Source organism: Anopheles marshallii (assembly GCF_943734725.1).
Source record: "Anopheles marshallii chromosome X unlocalized genomic scaffold, idAnoMarsDA_429_01 X_unloc_230, whole genome shotgun sequence".
NCBI lineage: Eukaryota > Metazoa > Arthropoda > Insecta > Diptera > Culicidae > Anopheles > Anopheles marshallii.
In genome coordinates, this window is record NW_026525814.1 from 7,501 (window position 1) to 15,000 (window position 7,500).

Consider the following 7,500-nt stretch of genomic DNA (forward strand, 5'->3'; position numbering starts at 1 on the left):
TAATAAGCTTATCTCTAAGCTTTTTTGCGTTCAATGCTCAACGTTAAGCTATCCCTTCGCTTAGAACCTCGCTCTACATTTTGCCTTTGGACTTCTCGAAGCTCAACTTGTGAGCAGTTCCATGCACCACTATAGGTATCTCTTAGCTTAGTTCTAGCCATGTGCGTTCAAAGCTCAACGTTAAGCGGCCTCATGCACCACAACCCTTGTATCTTAAGCTTATCTCTAAGCTTTTTTGCGTTCAATGCTCAACGTTAAGCTATCCCTTCGCTTAGAACCTCGCTCTATATTCAACTTTCAGATACCTCAAAGCTCAACTTATGTGGTCTGCTATTGCTCTTGAACGGGTACAATATCTGACAGAGGGGGGTTTTTGGCCCAAATTATGCATTATTAGTTTAACCTCCGTCGCAGAACCACATTTGACCAGGTCGAGAAAAAAATTTTTTCGTGACGACCTGGTCCCCCATAGTAGGGAATGAACATGACATCTTAACCATATTTGACCATTTTCAAATTTCTCGTCGCGGAATCATGACTTTACTAGTAAAATTTGTTCCGGGTAGGGACCTCCCATACAAAATTTTCATCGCTCCAAAAGTGATTTCGTTTCACTTTTCAACATTTACAAGGTCCATAAATCATGTTTTGAGACGATATGGAAAAAAAAATTTTTTGCCCGTCTCGACCAACTCGACCGATGGTGACCACAGCAGGGTGCTCCATACAAATTTTCCTTATGTGGAATTTTCAGTGTAAAATAAGGTTTCTCCAATCGATCGCGGGTTTCACTTTTCATCATTTGCTAGGTCTAACTATGATGTTTTGAGTGGTCCCGCAAAAATTTTTTCTCTTGGCCAGTCGACCCTTTCGTCCATGTCGGTGTGTTCTGCAGTAGGGTGCTCCATACAAATTTTCCTTATGTGGAATTTTTCAGTGTAAAATAAGGTTTCTCCAATCGATCGCGGGTTTCACTTTTCATCATTTGCTAGGTCTAACTATGATGTTTTGAGTGGTCCCGCAAAAATTTTTTCTTGGACCGGGCCTTCCTTCCCGGCCCTGTCGGTGTGCTCTGCAGTAGGGTGCTCCATACAAATTTTCCTTATGTGGAATTTTTCAGTGTAAAATAAGGTTTCTCCAATCGATCGCGGGTTTCACTTTTCATCATTTGCTAGGTCTAACTATGATGTTTTGAGTGGTCCCGCAAAAATTTTTTCTTGGACCGGGCCTTCCTTCCCGGCCCTGTCGGTGTGCTCTGCAGTAGGGTGCTCCATACAAATTTTCCTTATGTGGAATTTTTCAGTGTAAAATAAGGTTTCTCCAATCGATCGCGGGTTTCACTTTTCATCATTTGCTAGGTCTAACTATGATGTTTTGAGTGGTCCCGCAAAAATTTTTTCTTGGACCGGGCCTTCCTTCCCGGCCCTGTCGGTGTGCTCTGCAGTAGGGTGCTCCATACAAATTTTCCTTATGTGGAATTTTTCAGTGTAAAATAAGGTTTCTCCAATCGATCGCGGGTTTCACTTTTCATCATTTGCTAGGTCTAACTATGATGTTTTGAGTGGTCCCGCAAAAATTTTTTCTTGGACCGGGCCTTCCTTCCCGGCCCTGTCGGTGTGCTCTGCAGTAGGGTGCTCCATACAAATTTTCCTTATGTGGAATTTTTCAGTGTAAAATAAGGTTTCTCCAATCGATCGCGGGTTTCACTTTTCATCATTTGCTAGGTCTAACTATGATGTTTTGAGTGGTCCCGCAAAAATTTTTTCTTGGACCGGGCCTTCCTTCCCGGCCCTGTCGGTGTGCTCTGCAGTAGGGTGCTCCATACAAATTTTCCTTATGTGGAATTTTTCAGTGTAAAATAAGGTTTCTCCAATCGATCGCGGGTTTCACTTTTCATCATTTGCTAGGTCTAACTATGATGTTTTGAGTGGTCCCGCAAAAATTTTTTCTTGGACCGGGCCTTCCTTCCCGGCCCTGTCGGTGTGCTCTGCAGTAGGGTGCTCCATACAAATTTTCCTTATGTGGAATTTTTCAGTGTAAAATAAGGTTTCTCCAATCGATCGCGGGTTTCACTTTTCATCATTTGCTAGGTCTAACTATGATGTTTTGAGTGGTCCCGCAAAAATTTTTTCTTGGACCGGGCCTTCCTTCCCGGCCCTGTCGGTGTGCTCTGCAGTAGGGTGCTCCATACAAATTTTCCTTATGTGGAATTTTTCAGTGTAAAATAAGGTTTCTCCAATCGATCGCGGGTTTCACTTTTCATCATTTGCTAGGTCTAACTATGATGTTTTGAGTGGTCCCGCAAAAATTTTTTCTCTTAGCCAGTCAACCCTTTCGTCCATGTCGGTGTGTTCTGCAGTAGGGTGCTCCAACCAAGTTTTCCTAATGAAAGTTTTTCGTGGTTTCGTGTGAGTTAAAAACTCCGGAACTTGGCTTATTTTCACCATAATTTCCACATATGGTGACCAACTCAATAAACGTTTTGTGCGTATCCTATGGACAGTTTTTCGCGTTCAACTTGGTGAACTAGGGTTGTTTTCCCGAAGGGTAGAAAAATCTGGACTTAGCCAAATTTTGAAATCTCCAACCAATCTTGGCCTGTTAGATTATCTTGGTTGGGTTGCTATGGGCTGCTACGGCCTACTTGATAGGCAATGTTTCAACTCTTGGAAGCTTTCGTGGTTGTTTAGAACTGTCCATGGCCTTCTTGATAGAAATGGCTTATGGTGGCCATGGACTTAGCAAAATTTTGAAGTCTCCAACCAATCTTGGCCTGTTAGAGTATCTTGGTTGGGTTGCTATGGGCTGGTACGGCCTACTTGATAGGCAATGTTTCAACTCTTGGAAGCTTTCGTGGTTGTTTAGAACTGTCCATGGCCTTCTTGATAGAAATGGCTTATGGTGGCCATGGACTTAGCAAAATTTTGAAGTCTCCAACCAATCTTGGCCTGTTAGAGTATCTTGGTTGGGTTGCTATGGGCTGGTACGGCCTACTTGATAGGCAATGTTTCAACTCTTGGAAGCTTTCGTGGTTGTTTAGAACTGTCCATGGCCTTCTTGATAGAAATGGCTTATGGTGGCCATGGACTTAGCAAAATTTTGAAGTCTCCAACCAATCTTGGCCTGTTAGAGTATCTTGGTTGGGTTGCTATGGGCTGGTACGGCCTACTTGATAGGCAATGTTTCAACTCTTGGAAGCTCTCGTGGTTGCTAAGCACTGTTCGTGGCCTTCTTGATAGAAATGGCTTATGGTGGCCATGGACTTAGCAAAATTTTGAAATCTCCAACCAATCTTGGCCTGTTAGAGTATCTTGGTTGGGTTGCTATGGGCTGGTACGGCCTACTTGATAGGCAATGTTTCAACTCTTGGAAGCTTTCGTGGTTGCTAAGCACTGTTCGTGGCCTTCTTGATAGAAATGGCTTATCGTGGCCATGGACTTAGCAAAATTTTGAATTCTCCAACCAATCTTGGCCTGTTAGAGTATCTTGGTTGGGTTGCTATGGGCTGGTACGGCCTACTTGATAGGCAATGTTTCAACTCTTGGAACCTTTCGTGGTTGCTTAGGATAAGAATCCCGACGAGAAAGGTTTCCCGGACTTATAAAAATAACCGATTAGCCCCAAGGACACATCTTCCTTGAAAGGCTAATCATGCACCACACACCACACCACCCATAGGCTTGCAAGCAGCACTCTTGTCGAGTGCAGCAAGCCTATGCTCACATCAACTACCGTACACGTACCACCATAGGCTTGCAAGCAGCACTCTTGTCGAGTGCAGCAAGCCTATGCTCATCAACTACCATACGTACCACCACAGCCTTGCAAGCAGCACTCTTGTCGAGTGCAGCAAGCCTATACTCCACGAACTAACCACTTCACCACCAAGCATGGGTCGCCTGAGAGGATCGATGCGAACGCATCTCTACAACTCGCAGCTCCCAGCCTGTAGTCCCGTCGTTTGCGGGCGGTCGAAGGTGTCGAAACTAGTTGTATCCACGGTCGACGGGAGCACAGCCACCAGGGTTCCCTGTGATAAGGTACTTCCACGTGCAGCGTGCACCCGCCCGTTGCGGCTCAGTCTAGTGCTATAGCGGGGATGAGACGGCAGTGTGCACGGGGCAGCACCGACGGATCTCAGAGGGTTGTTAAGCCCGCTAGCTTCCGATCACCTAATGGGTTTATGATGCGCTATCAGCTCGGATTGGATACGACCTTAGAGGCGTTCAGGCATAATCCAGCGGACGTAGCGTCATACCAAAGTCCGGTCGAACTAGTATTGAGCCAGTGGTCCGTACCTGTGGTTCCTCTCGTACTGCACAGGAATTCCGTTAAGATAGCAGCATACAGCACACACCAGTAGGGTAAAACTAACCTGTCTCACGACGGTCTAAACCCAGCTCACGTTCCCTTGAAAGGGTGAACAATCCTACGCTTGGTGAATTTTGCTTCACAATGATAGGAAGAGCCGACATCGAAGGATCAATAAGCCACGTCGCTATGAACGCTTGGCGGCCACAAGCCAGTTATCCCTGTGGGCTCAGGTGGTGCTCGCCTGCGAACTATATCGACCACCTCGGGATGATCCGCGGTGGGCCATCGATGCGGAACAGAGCGTGGCGATAATAGCAACAGGGGCGTACCCTATTCAACGGCTTTGGGGGAGCGTCGTCCCGGGACTCGTGGTGGCCACCATAGCGGGAGTAACGTTCGCCAGCTGCTACGTGCCACCCAGCAGCGGCATCGAAGACTTCGAAAGCTTCCTCGGTGCGGTGGAGGTGTCGCTGGTCGGACACGCAACATCAGTCCTGGCCGGGGACTTCAACGCCTGGAACGAGGAGTGGGGGAGTGCGCGCACCACCCGGAAGGGGCAGGAGCTCCTGCATGTGGTGGAGCAGCTGGCACTGCAGACGCTGAACCGTGGCAACGCGCCCACGTTCAGGGGCAACGGGGTTGCACGGGAAAGCGTCGTTGACGTCTCCTTTGCCAGTCAGCTCATCGCACGGCCGGACTCATGGCGCGTGCTTAACCGCTTCTCAGGCAGTGATCATGCATACATCGAGTTCGGGGTGGACGTTCCTGGACAGCGCCCCCAGCGACGTGGCCAGCAGCACCGAAGCCGAGCAACAGCCAACGACGGGACAGCCAGGCACGCCGGGACGCGCTGGAAGACGAAGCAGTTCGACCGGCAGTGCTTCGACGTCGCACTCACGCACGGCCACTTCGGACATGTCGACACTCCGGAGGGGCTGGTCGGCGGACTCACTCGAGCGTGCGACGAGATTATGGAGAGGGTACACGGGGCTACCTACCACCGCAAGCCCCAGGTGTACTGGTGGTCTCCAGAAATCGAACGCCTGAGAGAGGAGTGTGAGGCAGCGGAGATAGCACATCACCGGGCCCAACCGTCGGAGCGGGACGTGACGTCGGGAAAGCTGCAAGACTGCCGACGCTTGCTGAAGGCCGGCATCCAGTCCAGCAAGGAGAGCTGCCTCCAGGAGCTGATAGACGGCGTCGAGGCGGAAGTGTTCGGTCTTGGCTATAAGATCGTGCGAGCGAAGCTGCGAAGCCGGGCGCCACCGGAAACGGACCGAGCCGTTCTCGGCCCGATCGTCGACGCCCTGTTCCCGGAGCACCCAGCGTTCGAGTGGCCTGAAATCGACGCGTGCACCGCCTCACATGAAGCTCTGAGGCCGGTCACGAGCTCGGAAATTCTTTCGCTGGCTGAGCGGATGGCCACCTCCAAGGCGCCAGGGCTGGACGGTATCCCGAATGCCGCAGTGAAGGCGGCAATGCGGAAGCACCCGGAGGTCTTCGCCAAGGTGTACAATCAGCTGCTCGAGCGAGGGGAGTTTCCTGCGGCATGGAAGGAGGCACGCCTTGTGTTGGTCACGAAGCCAGGTAAGCCGCCGGGCGATCCGTCGTCGCACCGCCCGCTGCTAATGCTGGGAGCAGTCGCCAAGGGGTTCGAACGGCTGATCTTAGATCGGCTGAACGACCACTTGGAGGACAGCGATGCTCCTCGCCTGTCAGCAAGGCAGTACGGGTTCCGGCGCGGTCGCTCCACGCTTCAGGCCATCGAGCGGGTGATAGAGCGAGGACAACACGCGAGGACGTTTCACCGCACCAACCAGCGGGATCCTCGATGTCTGGTGGTGGCAGCACTGGACGTCAGGAACGCCTTTAACTCTGCCAGCTGGAAGGCGATCGCGGTTGCCCTGCAGAAGCTGATGGTCCCTGCAGCCCTCCAGAAAATATTGCGCAGCTACTTTTCTGAGAGGAGGCTGGTGTACGAGACCAGCGAGGGGCCAGTGCGTCGTACGGTCACGGCGGGCGTTCCACAGGGCTCAATCCTGGGCCCGACCCTGTGGAACGCGATGTACGACGGCGTGCTTCGGCTGGAGCTGCCTGAGGGCGCCGAAGTGATCGGGTTTGCGGACGACATTGTCGTACTGGCGAGCGGAACAACACCACAGGCGGCGGCACAGCTTGCAGAGACGGCAATCACAATGATCAGCTCGTGGATGGCGCTACACCACCTGGAGCTTGCTCCGGCCAAGACCGAGCTGGTCATCGTCTCGACAATGCGGAGAGACAACACCCGTGTCCCGGTGCGCGTCAACGGGGTGGAGAGGATGCCGACCCGCACGATAAAGTACCTCGGGGTCATCCTCGAGGACCACTTGTCGTGGAAGCCACACGTCGAGCATGCTACGTCGAAAGCGCTCCGTGTGGCTCAGGCCATCTCCAGGCTGCTCCGCAACCACGGCGGGCCCAAGTGCGCGAAGCGGCGCCTCCTGGCATCGGTGGTGGACTCTGTCCTTCGCTACGCGGCGCCGATATGGCACGAGGCCGTCCAGCTGCAGGCGTGCCGAAGGCAGCTGAACCGCGTACAAGGAATCTACGCACGGCCAGTTGCCCGCACCTTCGTCACAGTGCGGTACGAGGTGGCAACGGTGCTCGCCAGCGTCATCCCGATCGTGCTGCAGGTGAAGGAGGACGCTCGCTGCCACCAGCGGCATCAGGCGACGGGAGCGAGCTTACGCGAACTGCGCACCGAGGAGCGGAACAGCACGATCGCCGAGTGGCAGCGGCAGTGGGACCAGCTGGAGCCTGAGAGCCGCTACACCAGATGGACGCACCGCCTCATCCCGGACCTGGCGACATGGAAGAACCGGCGGCACGGAGAGATGACGTTTCATCTCGCACAGCTCCTCTCCGGCCATGGGTTCTTCCATGAATATCTGAGCATCAAGAACCTGGCACCATCGGCTGACTGTACCAGATGCCCGGGAGTCCCAGAGAGCGCTGAGCACGCGTTTTTTGACTGCCCAAGGTTCGCGGACGTCCGGCACGAATTGCTCGGCGAGGACGACGCAGCGGCCGTGACGCCCGACAACCTTCTGGCGTACATGCTGAGCAGTCCAGCGCACTGGCACGGCGTATGTGAGGCGGCAAAGCTCATCACCACGGCACTGCAGCAGGATTGGTACGTGGAGC

At 52.5% G+C, this 7,500-nt stretch overlaps 1 pseudogene; it reads right to left on the reverse strand.

The window, feature by feature from the left end:
• Positions 1–3,876: 3,876 nt before the first annotated feature.
• LOC128717211 (large subunit ribosomal RNA) overlaps positions 3,877–7,500 on the reverse strand; it is a 7,711-nt pseudogene continuing 4,087 nt past the window's right edge.